The sequence below is a fragment of the Vicia villosa genome, linkage group LG2 (assembly GCF_029867415.1).
Source record: "Vicia villosa cultivar HV-30 ecotype Madison, WI linkage group LG2, Vvil1.0, whole genome shotgun sequence".
NCBI classification, from domain to species: Eukaryota; Viridiplantae; Streptophyta; class Magnoliopsida; order Fabales; family Fabaceae; genus Vicia; species Vicia villosa.
In genome coordinates this window covers 1,718,229-1,737,096 of record NC_081181.1, presented here as the reverse complement: position 1 = coordinate 1,737,096, position 18,868 = coordinate 1,718,229, and the positions used below count along the sequence as shown (strand labels likewise).

The window sequence follows — 18,868 nt, the reverse complement described above, 5'->3', positions numbered from 1 at the left end:
CCATCTTCGACGCGTGGCAGTATGTTAATAAACACTTACTAACAAACACGCTAAATAATAATACTTAAGCAAATTTATAAATTTTGTCTAAGTCTTCGAGGATATGTCCTTCCAATAGCTTTCAGTAGCCATCACCTTCATAAAAAACTTAGACGTTTCTTGTTATCGAAACATGGCCATCAGTAGCCATTTTATATTTCTCAGAGATGGTCATCAGTAACCACCTTGCCTTCGATCATACACTCCTTCGAAGCACATATATTTGTTCAACGAAATCTTCAGCTAACAAATTGCCCCCAATAAATGCCTGTTTCGAAGATCAACAGAAATAGGCGTTTTTTGCCATCATAAGATTTCGTCTCTTATTAAATTTTTGATAGTTCCAAGACTACTGACTAAACGTCATAATCATTGATAATCTCTGTTTCCGAAACGTCTTGTCATTCTCAAAATGTCTTCTCATAACTTACATTCCCACGTCCTTGACCTTACTTCCTGATCATTACTCCTATATACTAGGAGTAAGGCTGAATCTTTCGACCGCCATTGGATTAAATCATCATTCGCCACGTGTCCTTTGGGTTTTACCCAAAAGATTTAAAAAGGATTTCCGTTAAACCTTTAAATACTTTGGACTTGCATTCTTTTTACAACTTCTCATTCCTATTTCTCCGTCTTCTTCATCAAACAAAGGAACCAACATCTTCAAACTTTTCAAATCTGAATTTCTCAAAACTCGTCCGATGGCTTCATCTTCCAATGTTCTTCAACCTGCTCTAAAGCTCCAATCCACCACACGGTCTGGTGAACACGAACACATTCCAAACCCTAACGTTGAAGAAGTTCGCGCTATCTACGCTTCCCAGGTAATCATACCCTTTGAACTTTCTGGAAAATCTTTTGCTTTTATGGGTCCATTGCCGGGTGAAGATAACCAAACCCTAAGTAGGTTCTTCCCTGCTTATTATAAGACTAGGCCATTAGTGAGCAAAGCTAACACAAATGAAGAGGGTTGCTCTCCTTCAGGAGAATCTGCTAATGTTGAAGAAACTTCAACCGTAGCCCCTTTGGCTTTGCCAAAAATTAGGTTAAATTATATGACCAACTTTGTGAAAGTGTTTAGGTCACTCCCTTTAGCCAAAGATCCTGACTTGTACTTTGCCTGGTTAGAAAAAGTAGAGAAAAAGAAAGAATCTGACTGGAAATCGTTAGGAATCTACGATTTGATCCAACTATCAAAAACAGGCTTAACATATAACCAACCCATGCTAGTAGCAGCGGTCCATTTCTGGGATGCTTCCCACAACACTTTCCACCTCCCATGTGGAATGGTCACCCCTACTCTCTTCGATGTAGCTGCGATTACAGGACTTCGACCAACTGGGGAAGACTTCGATCCCACTGAGATGGATGATGACACAATTGGCTTTAATAATTCGACAGTTACTTATACTGCGTTTATCCAACAACATCATGTTACCGCGAACGAAGAAGTCTCTGATGACGAACATATTGCCTTCTTGGCGCTATGGCTTTCGCGATGTGCTTTCTGCTCAAGATCCATACAAGTTGCAAAGAGATATCTTTGCATGGCTAATCAATTGCATAATGGAAAAAAGCTCAATCTTGGCCAACTACTTCTGGGATTTCTTTATGAAAACCTTAGCGAAGCTGCAAACCTTACCAAGAATTACCAATCTGGTACCTTACTTTATGCTGGACCTTTCTGGCTTTTGCAACTGTGGCTAAATGCTACGTTCGAAGCTCATCTTCCGTTTCGAGGGAAAGTCAAGGAGGAAAATGACAAAATCAGGAATCGAACTATTGAAGGAACTAGGTTGGCTTACCTGACTCCAAAAGAAGAGCCTGGGAAACTTCAAGAATACTTCTTAGCGCATATGATGATGTTTGCCCAGCGTCGTCAATTCGATCCGTCTACGGCTCCGTTTGTACATAGAACCAAGGGTCCTGAATGGTTTACTCAGAAATTCCCACCAACATCTCAGGATCAACAAACTGAGCTTATGGAAATTTGGGAATCTTTTCTGACTCCAAGGTTGTTCCTCCACCGTCTTCGACCATCGAAAGGGCAATGCATTCTTGTGTGCTATCAACCAAATTTGGTTTCACGACAGTTTGGATTGGTCCAAATAAAACCAAAATGCTTATATGAGAAAAGGAGTCATATGTGCTTCCACACCTTATACTTGTCAGAAGAAGAATGTGAAACAAAAGTTAACAGATATGCTGGCGTCACCAACCTTTCCCCTATTCCTTTCGAACCTTCCTTTTACTGTACACCAGACTTCCATCAATGGTGGACGAATTATTATACTTCTCAAATCTTTGATGCTGATAGTTTGACGCAGGAACTAACTGCAGCTTTTGCTGATGTGCAGGAGACTTTTCGTAAAGGTACTACAACTCATATTAAAGAAATACAAGCTTTCCAAAAATTTTTTGAAACTATCTATAGGCCTGATGATCTTAGTCGGACCGTTCATGAGGCTGCAATCACTTTGCGCGAAAAGTTTTCCGCCAAACTGGATGAGTTGAAATTGCCCTCGTATGTTCGACCAGAACTACGTTATGAAGTGGCTTTCAAACTTAATCCTCCAAAATTTCCTCCACTGCCAAGCGCGGATTTTGGTGTGGCTTTGAGCCCCCCTTTTCCAGATTGGTTTGTGTGTGGCAACGTTTTAAAAGATCTTCAAAACAGTAGTAAAAAACGCGCTGAACGGGTGGTTCCGACTAAGCATACCTTGGATACTTTCAAAGGACATCTCCATATAGATCTCGAACACGTTCGTGTCTTGACTCCAATACCTGAAGGTTTGGATTCAGACAATCTTTTCGACTGACTTTTCCTTTTTGGCTGGTATACTAATTTCAGTTTCGACTACAGCTGTTGCTCATAGGAGGAAGATCAAAGAGACTCCTGCCCAAAAGAATCCTGGGACATCCCAAAGCGACAAACCCAGTGAAAGTGGCTCTCTCAATCCTGATAAAAAGCCTACGGTACGCACCTTTTGCGTTCTTAATCTTATATAATCTGTAATCAATAGTCCCTTTGCTTATCATCTGTCTTTTCAGAGTTCGAAGCCCCCAACTGGTCCGAAACGGAAAGTTTCTTCGTCCGCTGCTTCAGATGATGAGGATAAATCTCCTCCTCGCACTAGACAAGGACTTAGGAAAAGACAAAAATCTGCTACTCCTTCGAAAAAGGGAAAGGGAGCAAGTCCCTCCAAAACTGCTTCTCCTACTGATAAAGCGTCCTCTGAAGATTCCCCTTTGAAAACAACTAGCAACATACTTGTTGTCGAAAGTCACAATTCAAGTCCAGATAATATCCAAACCAAGGTCTTTCAGGTTTTTTCGCATATTAACTTGTGACTTTATCTAAATAATGGGATTAACTTTTTTACCTTGTTATTGCAGGATGATGCTGGCACTGCTACTTCAGGTTTCAAAGATCCTGGTCTTACCATTGATGTTCCCAAACTCTATGGTAATAATAATCTTTAGCTTCGTTGACAAACTTGTTACAGGTTTATTCTTATGACTAACTCTGCTTTATCTGACACAGATACTTCTCGAGACAAAGCTCCTGCTCTTTCACCCGTGGTCGAAGATGCTCAGCCCATCAACACTATGCTGCCCGATGAACCCGTTGAAGAAAGTCATTCTACTGATGAGTCTCCAGCTACTCATCAAGACAAAAGTTTGGAAGGCGAAGATCACGCCCTCTCAGGTAGTGACAGTGTGAATCTGCATCCTCATCATAGTGACGACACTGTGTCTGAATCAGATGCTATGGAGGAAACTTCCAAACTAGAAAAGCAAAACTTTCAAGAAGCTTCGACTCTTGACACAAAAGCTGATCCTGGGACCACTTCAATGCCTGCCCCTACGCCTTCGGAGCTAAAACAATTAAAGCATGCTGATCCTCTTAGTTTCTTGAAGATTATCATGAATGTGGATACTTCTTCGTCTCCAAGTCCTGACGCTATTCCAGTTGCGACTGTGGGGTCTGGCAACCAAGAAGACACTTCTAGCCTGCTTCGACAAATCAAAGAGCGGTTCTTCGATGTCAATCTTGTGGATCTCCTCATTCGGGATCCTCTTAAGAGTCATGGTTTAAATCAACTTTTGAAAAAAGTAGATTTACTTCAAGTCTCCACAACAGTCTCAGACGTACTTGTTCTGTTAGGCTCTCTGGTTGAGCAACTTCAAGCTGATATCCTTCGAAAACGAAGTATCGAAAGAGAGTTATCTGAAGCAATGGCCTCCCGTGATTCTTCATGGAATTCTGCAGTAGATGCAACCCAACGAGGCGAGGTCCTCAAACTTAAGCAATCAGAAGACCAGAAGGCCTTTGATGATCATGCAAAAAATATCAAGATCTGGAAACAAGAGATAAAGGCACTTGAGGAGAAAATCAAGGAAGCTGAACGCAGCCAGGCAACCATCCAACAATCCAACCAAAAGGAGTTGGTCGAAATAGTACAATCAGGGATCACACATTTCGAGGCTGCTCAAAAATTGATTCCTGAGATCGAAAGGTTGAAAAAACAACGATCGGTGATTGAACTCCGCATGACTTCTTGGGAGTCACAATATTCAAAGATCAAGAATAACCTCCCTGAGGGTTTCAACTAGCTGCTTCGAACCTTATTATCTGTTGCGTTCTTATTTGTAATCGAAACCTCATATGTTTTGTAAAAGCACTTATTTATATGCTTAACTTCTCCCTTCGTTTAAATATAATATTTATCAGCACTATTTCTTAGCAAATCTTTTCAATCTCTTGTCAAAATATATTTTCAGATCCTCCACAGTACTCTTCATTAATGCAACATGTAAACTCCGAATACTCTTCGCGACCTCTTAGCCTTTGGACTTGACGTTTCTACTTCTTTAGCCCTAATCATGACTAAACAGTAACGTTACTTTTTCAAAACGTCATTTCAAGACGTGCGTGAATCAGTTTCATGATTGCTGTTCAACTTCCAAGGGCGGGAAACGGCGGATGTAATAACTCCTCTCTTTGGAAAAACCAACTGCAGTCTAATCAATTATTAAGAAACTAAACCAACCTTTAGTATTCCCTTTCTATATAAAGGTCCAATATCACCCTTATTTTCTTCATTCACTCATTCTCTTCTTTCCTAAACTCAGAAAAGAGAAACCATTTTTCTTCCTCCAAAACCTTCTTCTCTTTTTTCATAATGGCCGAAATCCTCTCTTTCAATGAAATCAAAACCCTTATCCGGAGCGAGTTCAGACTTTCTGAGGATGAACTCCTTCGCCACTTTGTCACTCTTGAAACTTTGTTTGTCAATCAGGAGTTGGACTTCTACTTTGAGGAAGTCTTGGAAGGTGCTGTTTATCCAAACATGTTGGCTGAGTTTTGGATGAATGCTACTGTACGCATAGATCCTGAAGGTAGAACCACCATAGATTCTGAGATTCGGCATGCACGTTTCAGTATTACTCCTGCCACCATTGCTCACTTAATCAGGTGTAGTAACTCTGGGGAACGCTTTGATGACGATGGTTTTAACATGACCACGCATCTCATGCTGAGGTCCGTCATGGACAATGATCCTTTTAGTGCCAGAGTTGTTAGGATCTGGCATCAGATGCTCGTGGGCAACTTCCAGCCTCGGAGGATCAACGAAAACGACATCTTGGTTGAAGATTTGGAGTTCATCTTCTGTGGTCTTCGAGGGAAGAAGATCAACATTCCTTTGATGATATTCAAAGGTCTCGTGAAAGCTGTCTCTATTGGTACTGAACGGCAGAGGAACGTGACTTGCCTCCCATACGGAAGACTTCTTACTTTCATCTTTCAAAGGAAGGGTGTAGTGAGACGCATGCGTGAGGGCGGAGCCATCGACATGTTCGAAGCTGAAGCTTCACCCGTGTTGTCCTTGGAGGGTTTAAACCAAAGGATTAACTAACAACTTTCCTTTTTCCTTTATCTTAGGGTTTTTATGCTTTCTTTTTTTTTTGTTGTACTTTCAGATCCTGTTTGGATCTTTTGTAATGCATGCAAACCCAAGTTATGAATGACAAATATTTTGAAATTTCTTTAGACTTTTCCTTTTTAAGTCTGTTATTCTGCATGTAAAGCCATTTTGATCAATATGGCTCATGTGTTTTGACACATGGCTAACCATTTTGGCTTTTCGTGACACCTCAAGTGTCTACGTTTTTGCAATCTTAACTTCGAACATGCTTGGCTTATATTTCTTCAAATACTTCCCATTTACTCTTAAGATCCTACGATCTTCTGCTAATTCTTCGATTTCATAAGCATTGTTCGAAAATGTTTTTAAGATTCGAAAAGGTCCTTCCCAATGTGGGGACCATTTACCAAGCGCCTGATTTTTTCGGTCTATAGGTAAAATAACTTTCCAGACTAAATCATTATTAACAAAAGTTTTACCTTTCACCTTTTTATTGTATGCTCTGGATACCCTTTCTTTCTGTCTTTTAATCATTTCCAATGCTCGAAGCCTGTCTTCGTCTAGATCTACCAACTCATTCATCATTAACTCCCAGTAAACGTTGGGAGAAATGTCTGCTTGTCTTTGTATTCTTACTGACTGCAAACATATTTCGATTGGTAGTACCGCATCATGTCCAAACGTCAACTGGAAAGGAGTTGTATTTGTAGCTTCTTTTGGAGATGTTCGACAAGCCCAAAGTGCTTGATCCAAAGTCTTATGCCAATTCTTGGGTTTCTTCCCCACATGCTTCTTAATAAGACCAATTATAATTTTATTTGCTGCTTCGACTTGTCCATTTGCTTGAGCATAATAAGGTGTGGATGTTAGCAACTTGAATCCTATTTCCTTGGCAAAGTCCTGCATTTTTCGTCCAGTGAAGACTGATCCCTGATCAGTTGTTATGCTTTCTGGGATTCCGAACCTATATATAATATATTTTTGAATAAACTCAATCACCGCTTCTTGGTCCACATTTGCCAATGGTATTGCTTCGACCCATTTTGTGAAATAGTCTATTCCTACCAAAATGTACCTTTGACCTCTGGATGATTTGGGGTGAATTTCTCCAATTAAATCTAAAGCCCATCCTCTGAAAGGCCAAGGTTTCACTATTGTACTGAGTTCATTTGCTGGAGCATGTTGTATACCTGCGTGTTCTTGGCATTCTTGGCACCCCTTGGCAAATTCTATGCAATCTTTCAACATTGAAGGCCAATACATCCCATAACGAAACAAAAGCCATTTCATCTTATGTCCTGCTTGATGTGCACCACATGCCCCACTGTGTACGTTTGATAGAGCCAAGTATGCTTCTGCTTCACCCAAGCATTTCAGCAATACCCCTTCAGGAGTTTTCTTGAACAATTCATTCCCCATTAGAAAATATGACAAGGCTCTATACTTGATTTTTCTATCTGTCTCCGTCGAAGGATTCTTCAAATAGTTGATTATTGGGCTCCTCCAATCCGTGTCTGCCAAAGAGTCAATATTTAGGACTTCGAACTCTTCTTTGTTGGCATAACCCAATTGTGAATTCTCTAGATCGCTCGGAGAAAGTTTAGTAGACATTGCTCTTCCTCTTACTTCGATCAATTCTTCCAATTTTTCTTTCGATACTTTGTATCCTGAAGCCAACTGTGCCAAGTCGTTCGCTTCTTGGTTATTCACCCTTGATACGTGTTTCAATTCTACATATTCGAATTTCTTGAGTAGCCTATTTGCAATGACAAAGTACATGATTAGATTCTCTTTGATGCACTTGTATTCTTTTGTTAATTGTTTGATGACCAATTCGGAGTCTCCTTTAATTTCGACTCTGGTTGCCCCCAGTTCTAACAAAGCCTCAAGTCTGGCGATTAACGCTTCGTACTCAGCTTCATTGTTGGAGCATAATGGTCCTTCGAGTTTGTACTTGAGCTTTGTTGGAATTCCATCAGGAGAAATTATCAACACTCCAACTCCAGAACCTTCTCTATGTGTCGACCCATCGAAGTACAACTTCCAAGGTTTTAGGTCCACGTAATGCTGATGATTCTCAACCACTGCGTGATCGACAATGAAGTCTGACACAATTTGGCCTTTCATTGCCTTGAGAGGTTGGAATATTAGCGAATATTCCGTTAGGGCTAAAGCCCACTTGCCAATTCGACTATGTAATATTGGCTTGGATAACATATGCTTAATAACATCACAATGAGACGAAACGTAAACATCGACTGGCTTTATATAATACTTAAGTTTAATACAAGAGAAATACAAACAAAGGCAGAGTTTTTCTATAGCAGTATATCTAGTCTCTGCATCATTGAGTACTCTACTTAAGTAGTAAATGGCTCTTTCGATGCCATTTTCATCTTCTTGTGCCAGCATGCTGCCTATTGTTTTGTCTGATGCTGAAATGTACAGGCGCATGTGTTTCTTCCCGTTTGGGGGAGATAAGATTGGTGGACAAGTCAAGTATTGCTTTATCTGATCGAAAGCTTCTTGATGTTCAGCACGCCATTCGAACTTTCCTTGCTTAAGCCGTAGTAAAGGCGAGAAGGCTTGCGTGCGTCCACTCAAGTTAGAGATAAATCTTCTTAAAAAATTTATCTTTCCCAACAGTGATTGTAACTCTTTCTTCGTGGATGGAGATTTGGTTTCCATGATGGCTTTTGTCTTGTTCTGGTTGATTTCTATTCCCTTTTTATGGACTACGAAACCCAAGAAATCTCCTGCTTGTACAAAGAAAGCACATTTAAGGGGGTTCATCTTCAACCCATGTTTCCTCATTCTTTCGAATGATTGGCTTAAATGATCGAGATGACTCATTCCCGAAGTAGATTTTACCACAATATCGTCTATATATACTTGCATGAATGTTTCTATAAAGTCATGGAATATAGAGTTCATTGCTCTTTGGTAAGTTGCCCCAGCATTTTTTAAACCAAAAGGCATTACAACCCATTCGTAAGTGCCTATTGCCCCTGGGCAACGAAACGCTGTCTTGGATACATCATCTTCTGCAATAAAGATCTGATTATATCCTGAGTATCCATCCAACATACTTAGATACTCAAAACCTGCGGCTGAGTCTACCAGCATTTCTGCTACAGGCATGGGATATTCGTCTTTAGGAGTGGCTGCATTAAGATCACGAAAGTCTATGCATACTCGTAAAGAGCCATTCTTTTTAATTACAGGTACTATATTGGCAATCCATTCGACATACCTTGTAGTTTGGATAAACTTGCAACGTAAAAGCCTTTCGACCTCTGCTTTAATCTTCGAATGGATCTCTGGCGCGAATCTTCTAGGAGTTTGCTTCACAGGTTTCTTCCCTTCTTTTATTGGAAGCTTCAATTCGACTAGATCCCTTCCTAGACCAGGCATCTCATCATAATCCCAAGCAAAGCAATCTCTATTTTCTTTCAGCATTTTGATGACCGTTGCTTTTAGTTCTGGCTCTAATTTCGCGCTGATATATGTTATCCTTTTTTGATCCCTGTCTCCGAGGTTTACTTCTTCGAGTGGATCTTGGGCTAACATCTTTATATTAGAAGCCATTGGGTCTTTTTCGAACCCTAAAGGTTCTTCGTCGTATATTGCATCTAATCTTTGGTTTGATCCTTCGTCCATAATCTCTTCGTCTAGGATCGTATCTTTGGAGTGTTCGAAATCTGTATGCACCTCCAATTCTGCTATCTCTTCTTTGATTTGGATGGTATCTACCTTTACATCTGCTAATTCGGCCTCGAGAGCCGCCTTCTGTTTGTTCTCGGCCACGTAGGCCGAAATCTTTTCGAAGAATGAAGACTCAGACATGATTAATGTCATCGTCCCAGCCTGTTGGCCGTATTGCTGCATGATCTTCTAAAGGTGCTGTATCCGTTGGACCATCCATGATCTCTCTATCCCATTGGAATCCGTTTGGGTGCAAAGTAAGATAATACAATGCATTCTTATTTGGGGTGTACATCTCTTCTGCAGTATGACAAGGTCCTATATTTGCCAGATTCCTATCGAAGTTGGATTTATTTACCTGGTTAACTTCAGCCATATAGTAACTCTGATCACCTTCGATGTTTTCTACTATGCCATCTTCTCTCCAGATTGTCACCCTTTGATGCATTGTTGAGGGTACAGCTGCTACCCCATGAATCCATTCCCTTCCGAGCAACAGGTTATAGTTTGCTTTTGCTGGTATAACCATGAACATAGTGGGTCTGGTAACTGAGCCTACTGTCAAATTGACTTGAACAACTCCCAGTGTTTGTCCTATCTTACCCTCATAGTTAGACAGGACCATGTTATGTGGTCTTATGTCCGTATCGAACATGCCAATTCTCTTTATCATATACTGGGGCATCAAATTTACTGCTGCTCCCCCATCAACTAGGACTTTATTGATGCCAACATTCTCAATCTTAGCCCTAATATAGAGTGGTTTCAAATGATTTCTCATACCCTCGTCAGGCCTCTCGAAGAAAGCATTCTGCTCTTCGACTGCACCATTATTTAGCACATAGTAACACACAGGTCTGTGTTTTGCCATTTCTTCGATATCAGCCTCCTCGCAGTCTTCTACCTCAGTTTCCTGGTTAAACTCGTGAGGGAGTACGGACACAACATTGCAATTTAAATTTATAGACGAGACTCCATCAGAATCAAAATCATTTGTCATTCTGTCCTCTTCGTTCCAGGAATTTGACCGCATCTTATCTTCTTCATCCAAGAGCTTTTCAGCTTCGAACAATGCACGTTCCACCGGAGGTTTGTTTGACTTTGCTCCCTGGTATGGGACTTGGTTGCTGCTAGTTTCTCCAGTTTCTCTTGGTCTATATTCACTACAAGAAAAAAATAGTTTTACGACACATGAGTTGCGACAGTTCCCATAAAACTGTCCTCATTCTTATATTGTGACAGTTATCACGACAGTTAGAGCCAACTGTCGTAGATATTTAGGCATGTTGAGTAACATAATTGCGACAGTTACCAAAGAACCGTCATTTTTCCACACTCGCGACCATTAGAACAAGCTGTCGCGACTACTTTGACCAATAATAATCATTACTTTTTTTAGTCTTTTATTTTCTCACTTTTTTCTTTCATTGTTTAATTTTCTTTTTCACTTTCATTAATTAATTTTAATAATAGTAATAATAATTACAATATTAATTACTAATTATAATTATATTAATACTAATAGTATTTATAATATAATAGTAATATCTATATATATATATATATTTTCAATAAAAATATAATTGTAGCCCTTAAAAGAGATTCACGACGGTTCAACAACGGTCGGCCCAGTCTTTCTCCATTCCCGCAAAAGTTTTGAGAAATTTTAGGCTACGACGGTTGAAAATACAGTCGTCCCTCTAAATTCTAAAAGAAGGCGCTTAGACATTTGGACAAAGAGGGAAAAGTAGCTTCAGTCTCTCAGCTGTGAATCTCTAAGCCCTGAATCGCACTCTCAATTGTGAATCTCTAAACCCTAAGTTCTCAAACCGCCATCCCTCTGCAACAGTGAATATCTCTCTCAGCCGCGCATCTCTCTCAGCTTCGAGCTTTCCTCTCTCAGCCGCCACCACAAATCTTTCTTAACAGGTTTGTCTTCCATCTGTATAAGTTGTGGATTTGCGGGAAAATGTTCCGTGCGTGATACAGTTTAACGTGAAAATATGATGTCTAAACATGGTTATTAGTTGAGTCAAGGGTTTTGAATTTTAGTTAGGATTTGATTTGTTAGGGTTTATTTTTTTACGCAAGGGTTCCATTTTGACAATAGGGATTCCAATTTTTAATGAACTTTTGTTTGTATGGTGTATTGATAATGTACAGGTTTCTCTCTGTGTTGTTCATGAGATTGTATTTTTAAGCCTTTAGGTAGGTTTAGAGTTTTTAAAAACTTTTGATTAGATTTTTATGGTTGAATTGGTTTCAAACCTATAATGTACTTTTGATTGATTGAATTTTAGAAGATTGTTGAGTTTGTCACTGAACAAGTCAATGAAATTAATCAGTACTATTCAACATTGGCTAAGTTACTGAGCCAACCTTATGAAAATATGTACCTTGAAAGCTTATTCTCCATGGCTTGGAAATTTGGAAAGTTTTAAATGATACCGTCGGTACGATACTCACCAATATCATCATTTTATGTTTTTGTTTATAGTGAAGAGAAGGTAGCTCTGGTTGTGTTCTCCAGCCTGTGTCCAGCTCTAAGATGAATCAATTCTTCTCCAAGCTGCTCCTTCAAAGGTTTGTTTTTGGAACTGTTAATGAGCATTAAAGTACTTTTGTTGAAATAAGATGATGTGGGTTCGAACTCGCTCATATAGTTGAATGTCCATATAAAACTATCATTCTTAAATAAATACAAGTGAGGCAAAATATGCTTCTAAGCACCCTTTCTTCATAATAAGATTTGTTTTAATATGGAAAGAAGCAGAGAAACGGGAATCATGGAAGAATAAAGGTCATGGGAAATTTAGGCAAGTCACTGAAGGGGATTTCTTGGGTGAAGTCACTGGAAGTGAAAAAATTATCTGTCATTTCTACCACAAGGAGCTCTATCGATGCAAGTATGACTTTTTACTCAAACTATTGCTCATTGAATCTAGCATCCATCCCTATCTCTTAATATCTGAACTAACAGTTATATGTGCATGTTTTTATTGTATCAATATATACTTTCAGGATAATGGATAAGCACTTAAAGTCCCTTTCAACAAAACATATTGATACAAAGTTCATCAGGCTTGATGCAGAGGTCAGCTTGAAAACTTTCTCAGAGTTCATTCAATAACTGTGTCATTTTACATATTATTTAAATGCAAATATTTGTCTTGGCAATTCAGTAAAAATGTTAACTGTTAAAAATTGGCAATCAAAACTTTGACTAGCCAATAACCATTCATAACTTACTGCAGCGCCAGGTAATGAAGCTCTCTTGAGATTGTCACCATTCTTTGAAGTCTGCACATGTTTAAAAACTTCCCTTTAGTTTATTTTCTCAAGAAATTAACTCTCCACTATGGATTCCATTGTACGAATGTAGTTCTAAATGGAGTCCAAGAATTGGAGTTTAGATATCTGCAGTAGAAATTTAGATTCTGTCTTATAGAGGTATTGATCTAAATCAGGCTGCTCGAAAGGTTACAGAAGTTCATAATCTATTTTTCAGAGGTATTGATCAAAATCAGGCTGTTCAGAAGGTCGTTGAGAGAAGAATTCAGATATAGTCGCATATTCAACAGGTTCTTGAACCCATATTCTTTTTTTAATAATGAATAATATGTTTCATTTCAGATCTGGTGTAGGAAGCTTTAGATTCTGCTTTGTTATGGTGCATGTAAGTACCTTGGTTCATTTAAAATGGACCTACTTCTATGTGCTCCAGATCAAGCCAGAACTATTGTAGTTTGCTATGCGGACTGGTATGTTTGGAGTTAACTGTTAGCTGAGTTCATGAATAAGGAATTATGGCCAATGTGATTGATGGATTCAATTTCGGTATTGGAAATATTAATAAGCTTGAATTTGATTATACAGTAGAGTGAAAACAAAAAAATTATGAAAATTAAGTGGTCCAATGTGTCTTAGAAGCATACTGCTAGAGAGTGATCAATTTTAGAAAGGTCTAGTGGCTGTTATTTTGGTGTCGTAGCTGCCATATTTTGGCCGAGTTGGAGAGGCATATCTCAGCTCTGAAATAATAGGTTATGACAAATTGGCTTTCGAGGGAATTGGTGGTGTATGGCTAAGATCTTCAGGTGCATCTTCCGATGGCATGTCAGTTACCATTAATGTTATGTTTTTCTTCCAAACTGGTGGTCCTCACTCATGCATAATAGGTACAGGATAGTGTTACCATTTTATAAACCACATGAGCAAACAATGATGCCTAATTATAATAGGAAACAATGGTGCCTTATTCATATGGGAAAAAAGTGGTTTGTTTAAAATCTCAGCATTCACAAAGAACACCTAAGGAACCTATATTTATATGTTATTAGTCACATAAATTTATTCTTATATCTTTCTATTGACTTGGTGTGGCTCGTAGAGTATGAATAAATGATGTTGAAAAGAATACAATCACTACAAGAAAATTTCCAATTTGCAACATATATTCTGCGTTGAAAGTGAAGGTGCGTATATATCATTTATTTTTTAGGTTTTACACTTCTATATGTAACTCCAAATAAATTGTCTCAATGTTTATTTGATTTTTCTATGTTGTGTCATTTTTTTTAATGTTTAATATTTATCTTCTATTTGTTTAATTTGAATATTTAGGGTAATTGATTTTTGTTCTTTAGGGTTAATTGATTTTAGAATTGTATCATGTTCAATTATTGTTATGTAGAAGAGTTTATTTATTGGTCATTATTTCAGTTTTGACATTTTTTTTCTTTTAGTTTGGCATTTTTTTCCGGTTGCACTTTCGATGGCTTGATGCGCGATTGGCGGGACTAGTTTTTCACATCAATGATATTGTATATGGACTGGATTTTAAAAAAACCATTGTTGAGTTTCATTTATATCATGGAGACTAAGCTCATTTTCATTGTTAAATATAGGAACATTCGGCGAAGAGTCACGACAAGATCGAGATGACCCTAAGTAAGTGGTTATGCTAAGTCTGAAGCTTATATTTCGTGAATGAAACCGAGAAAGAAACCGACTTAAAGAGTTTGTGGACTGAGTTGAAGAACCATGTGCCGAGATGCTCGCAGTTCTGGATTCAGTGTGACTCTGCTAATCAATATCAATATTAGAACATTCTTTCTATGAATCCGCCTTAGATTTTATTGTTGTTTTAGATTAATTCTGAATTTTGATGTATTTCTTAGTTAATTTATGTATGATCTTGAGAAATATCTCTGTATTGTTTTTGAATTCTGGAAATCACATTTTTTTCAATATATTTTGAATGCACTAGTTAGCATTCAATCATTGGGTAGTTTGTTATAAAATTAATATATTTACGGGGTTAAACCTCATAATTTTTTTAAAAAAGTAATATATTTAGCGGGGGTTGCAAACCCCCATAATTTATTTTAAAATTAAATATAATATAAATAACGACAGTTTGAAACAGTCGTAATTAAGATTTGAAAAATAATTAAAACTGAAATTCACGACGGTTAGTAACCGCTGCTACATGTAGTTTACGATAGTTTGAGACTGTCGTAACTTGAATTGATAAAAGAATTCAAACAGACATTAACGACGGTTTGTAACCGTCGCTACTTGCGATTTAGGACAGTTTTTTACCCGTCGCGACTGATGACGACGGTTGGAGTGGCGGTTTTAACAACCGTCGCAATACACTCCGGCGACACACGTTTCCGTGACACTTACACAACCGTCGCGACTTGTAATTTGTGGCAGTTAAAACCGTCGTAACCCGCCAAAACTAGCCGTCGCAATTCGCCAATTTTCTTGTAGTGATTCCTTCTGGGCCCTTTTCATCCTCTGGTGCCTCCTCCATTGGGACCGAGACATAGGGTTTTTTCCCTTATAGTTCTCCAATCGATATGTCTCTCGATTTGGCCTTTGAAATTGTCTCCTATATGCCATTGCGGTTCTTCCTCCTTGGTCCCAACTACGCCGTTTGTTGGTTCTTGCATCGGCTTGTACCCATCTATCCCTAGGTGGATCTGCAGGGATTTTGAACGTTACCCTTCGAACTCTAGGGTGTGGACTATCTGGTCTCTTCGTTGGGGTCCATACATCGAAACCATACAAGTCAGGACGTAGCCCCTGAGTTTCTTGATTCATGGAGCAGTGCACACGTTCAAATGATCGTGCTAGCATCTCATCATAGGCTGCCCCACATCTGGGGCAGAGTGCAACCTCAGAGTTCCCTTTGTGGCATCTGATCAAAAATCCTAATAAGCTTTCATCCATCCTTGGGTACACTTGTAGTAAAGGATTTGGTTCTCTCCCTGGGTGTTCCCATCTTTCACGTCGAGCCCTTTCGAAATTGGCTTCGATTCTTCGATTCAGCATGATCGAACACCTTGGGCACATCCATTGTTTTCCACCATTTCTCTCATGGCAATTCCATAAGTAGTCTTTGAGGCTTTCAGCTCTTAGAGGAACTTTAATACCCCCATTCTGCCTTGTCAGCCGTGTCTCTAGTTCGCCAAACTCAGATGTTGGGTGTCTGGCGCTAACCATGTTGACCACCGCTGGAGAAACTTCAGAGATTTGGATTTTCTGGAGTTTTATCCTGAGGTCTTCAGTGGCCTCATTGCTCTCTTCTTTTGGTGCTTCAGTCATCTCTGTTTGGGAAGCTTCTTCAATCTCAGTATTGAAGATTATTTCATCATTTAGGCTTTCAGTAGCCTGCTTTCCGTTGAGCATTGCCTTAGTTTCCGCCACTTCGATCTCCGATACTTCCACCATGTTGATATCTTCTACCTCACAGAGGCTAGCATCAGCAATGTTTAGGGGATTGGTATCGACCCTCATGTGACTCTTGGTCTTGTCAGCAAATTTCAACCTTCCATCATTGATAGCATTTTGAATTAGATCCCTGAAAAGAAAACATTGTGAAGTTTTATGGCCTAAAAACCCATGATATTTACAGAAACCTCTTTTCTTCCGTTGTTCCAACGGAGGAGTTTTGGAATTAGGAGGTAGTATCATTTGGCCATCTTTTACTAATAGATCAAATATTTCATCACACTTAGTAATATCAAATGTATAAGTTTTCTTAGGAAACCTATCATTCTTATCACTTTCTACAGGGTTCTTTCCATTTGCAGGATTTAACAATTTGCAGGCATAAGGTGGTGCCTCTTTTAATTCTGCTAAGTCTATTTCGACTTCCTCCAGGCTATATGAGTCATTGAAAGACTCATCATCAGCGTCTTCGGCTTCGACGTACGCTATCCTTTCCTTCTTATGACTTTTGTTAGCCCTAGCCTTTTCTGCTTTCAAGCGTTCGACCTGTCGAACTCTATCTGCCAACTGGGCCATGTCCCTAAGGTATTGGGTATCTAATTTCTTTCTTATTGAGTAATCTAGACCACCTGCAGCCATTTCGACAAGTTCGTGCTCAGGAACTGTCGTAAAGCACCTAGATTTCAACAGACGGAACCTATTCAAATAATCATCAATAGTCTCCGTGAATTTCCTCTTAACACTGGCCAATTCCTTCAAACTTATCTTAGTTTGACCCATGTAAAATTGCTCATGGAACAATCTTTCTAGGTATGCCCACGCATCTATCGAATTGGGTGGCAAAGTAGTAAACCAGATAAAGGCATTCTTTGTCAGCGAACTAGGGAAATACTTGATCCTCAAGTCCTCGTTTCCTGCCAAGTCCCCTGCTTCTGTTAGATACCTAGCAATGTGTTCCACTGTCGATTCGTTAGTTTCGCCTGAAAATTTTGTAAATTTGGGTACCTTAGTGCCCCTAGGTAATTCTGTCTGCATAATATAGTCTGATATAGGGGATGTATAATTTGGACGTCTGAGTCCAGTACTTAGGCCATTATTGGCCATCACCCTTTCTATCATAGCAGTCAAGTTATTCTCTGTGGCCAGATTTTCCCTTCTGACTCTTTGAACAACCCCATCTGGATGTTCATTTCTACCTACAACTCTTACTCTGGGTTGTTCTTCCTCCGTTTCTTGTCGAACGGGGACGGTTCTTTGACTTGAAGTCTCTAAATTAATTACTGGAATTTCTTCCGTCCAATTCGTCCTCCGCAAGGAGTTTATATCTCGGATGGTTGGTCTCGATGATGGGCCCTCATCTTGTATACGTTCTAAAACGGGCATTCCTTCTTGGTATGCGGGCTGTTTATCTTTCCTTTTTGGTTGTGTTACACCCATGAACTCCGCCATCCGATTCATTTGAGATGACATCTTTTGGAAAGTTTCTACATTTTCCCTATTTGTGCAAGTAATGTTTGTCAATAATGGGGTAAAGATTGAAGTCAATTCTTTGGCTAAAGCCCCTAGCATATCATGGTTGCTTGCATCCATTTCTTGTCGAAATGCTGCTTGGCTGTTTGTGGTATAATGAGGCACCTGGGTAGAAAAACCAACGTTGTGTGTACTTCGACTCGCAGATCCCACATTTGGTGAAAATGTCGCATTATTAGTTGGGACATAAGTAGGTCCGGCCCCTCGTACGCCTGATCCAAAAGGAAATGGCATCCCGTATGGAGGATTTGGCCTCCATTCGAAAGTTGAATTCGTGCCTTGACTAGACAAGTTATTCGCAGCATTTGTTGAGGGAAACGGTAATACTTCCTCTGCACTCGTGGTCGAAGGTGCAGTTGTTGACACTGAAACTGGCAAAGTCCCTGAAAGTCCTGTATTATTTTCAGGCACCGACTGGGAATTATCTGCAGGTCTCGATCCATTTGGACCCGTTGTATCCCTTGTTCCTTGAGTGGAATTCGAATTTGCCGCTCCTGATCCTGTGCCTTGTGAGGGATCTTGATCACCCCCTGCACTGGCTGTAACAGCCATTTTCTTGTTGTACCTTCGTTTGGGAACCGGTTGTGCACTGTTTGTTAATTTACCGTTCCTAAGGTTCATACAAGGTCTTGATATTGTCTAGACAAAACAAAGCAATTGATTAAAACAATCCGTTCGACACGGTCCCACCGGGTGTGCCAATTTGTTTACGGTGATTTCCGGTAAACAACCGCTAGTCCTCCAAACTATAATAAATATGATTTGGTTACTCGCAGGATCGACTAGATTGATCCTAGGACACATAGTCAATTAGATTGTTATCAATATTCTTTAGAACCATGTTCATGATTCGTTGTCTTCGACAAATGTTATTCGATTGAAAACATACACTTTTAGTGATGACTTGATTATATGTGATT

At 39.4% G+C, this 18,868-nt stretch overlaps 1 long non-coding RNA gene across 6 annotated transcripts; it reads left to right on the top strand.

Annotated features, from left to right (window-relative positions):
• The first annotated feature begins 11,284 nt into the window (after positions 1 to 11,284).
• Positions 11,285 to 14,988, top strand: LOC131648758 (uncharacterized). Of its 6 annotated transcripts, none has more exons than XR_009298170.1 (6): positions 11,285 to 11,606; positions 12,175 to 12,260; positions 12,445 to 12,583; positions 12,699 to 12,771; positions 13,145 to 13,258; positions 14,068 to 14,988. It is a non-coding gene; the product is annotated as an uncharacterized LOC131648758 (long non-coding RNA). The 6 variants fall into 6 exon arrangements; XR_009298169.1 differs by having other exon boundaries at positions 13,145 to 14,500; positions 14,585 to 14,988; XR_009298168.1 differs by having other exon boundaries at positions 13,145 to 14,152; positions 14,585 to 14,987.
• Positions 14,989 to 18,868: the final 3,880 nt, after the last annotated feature.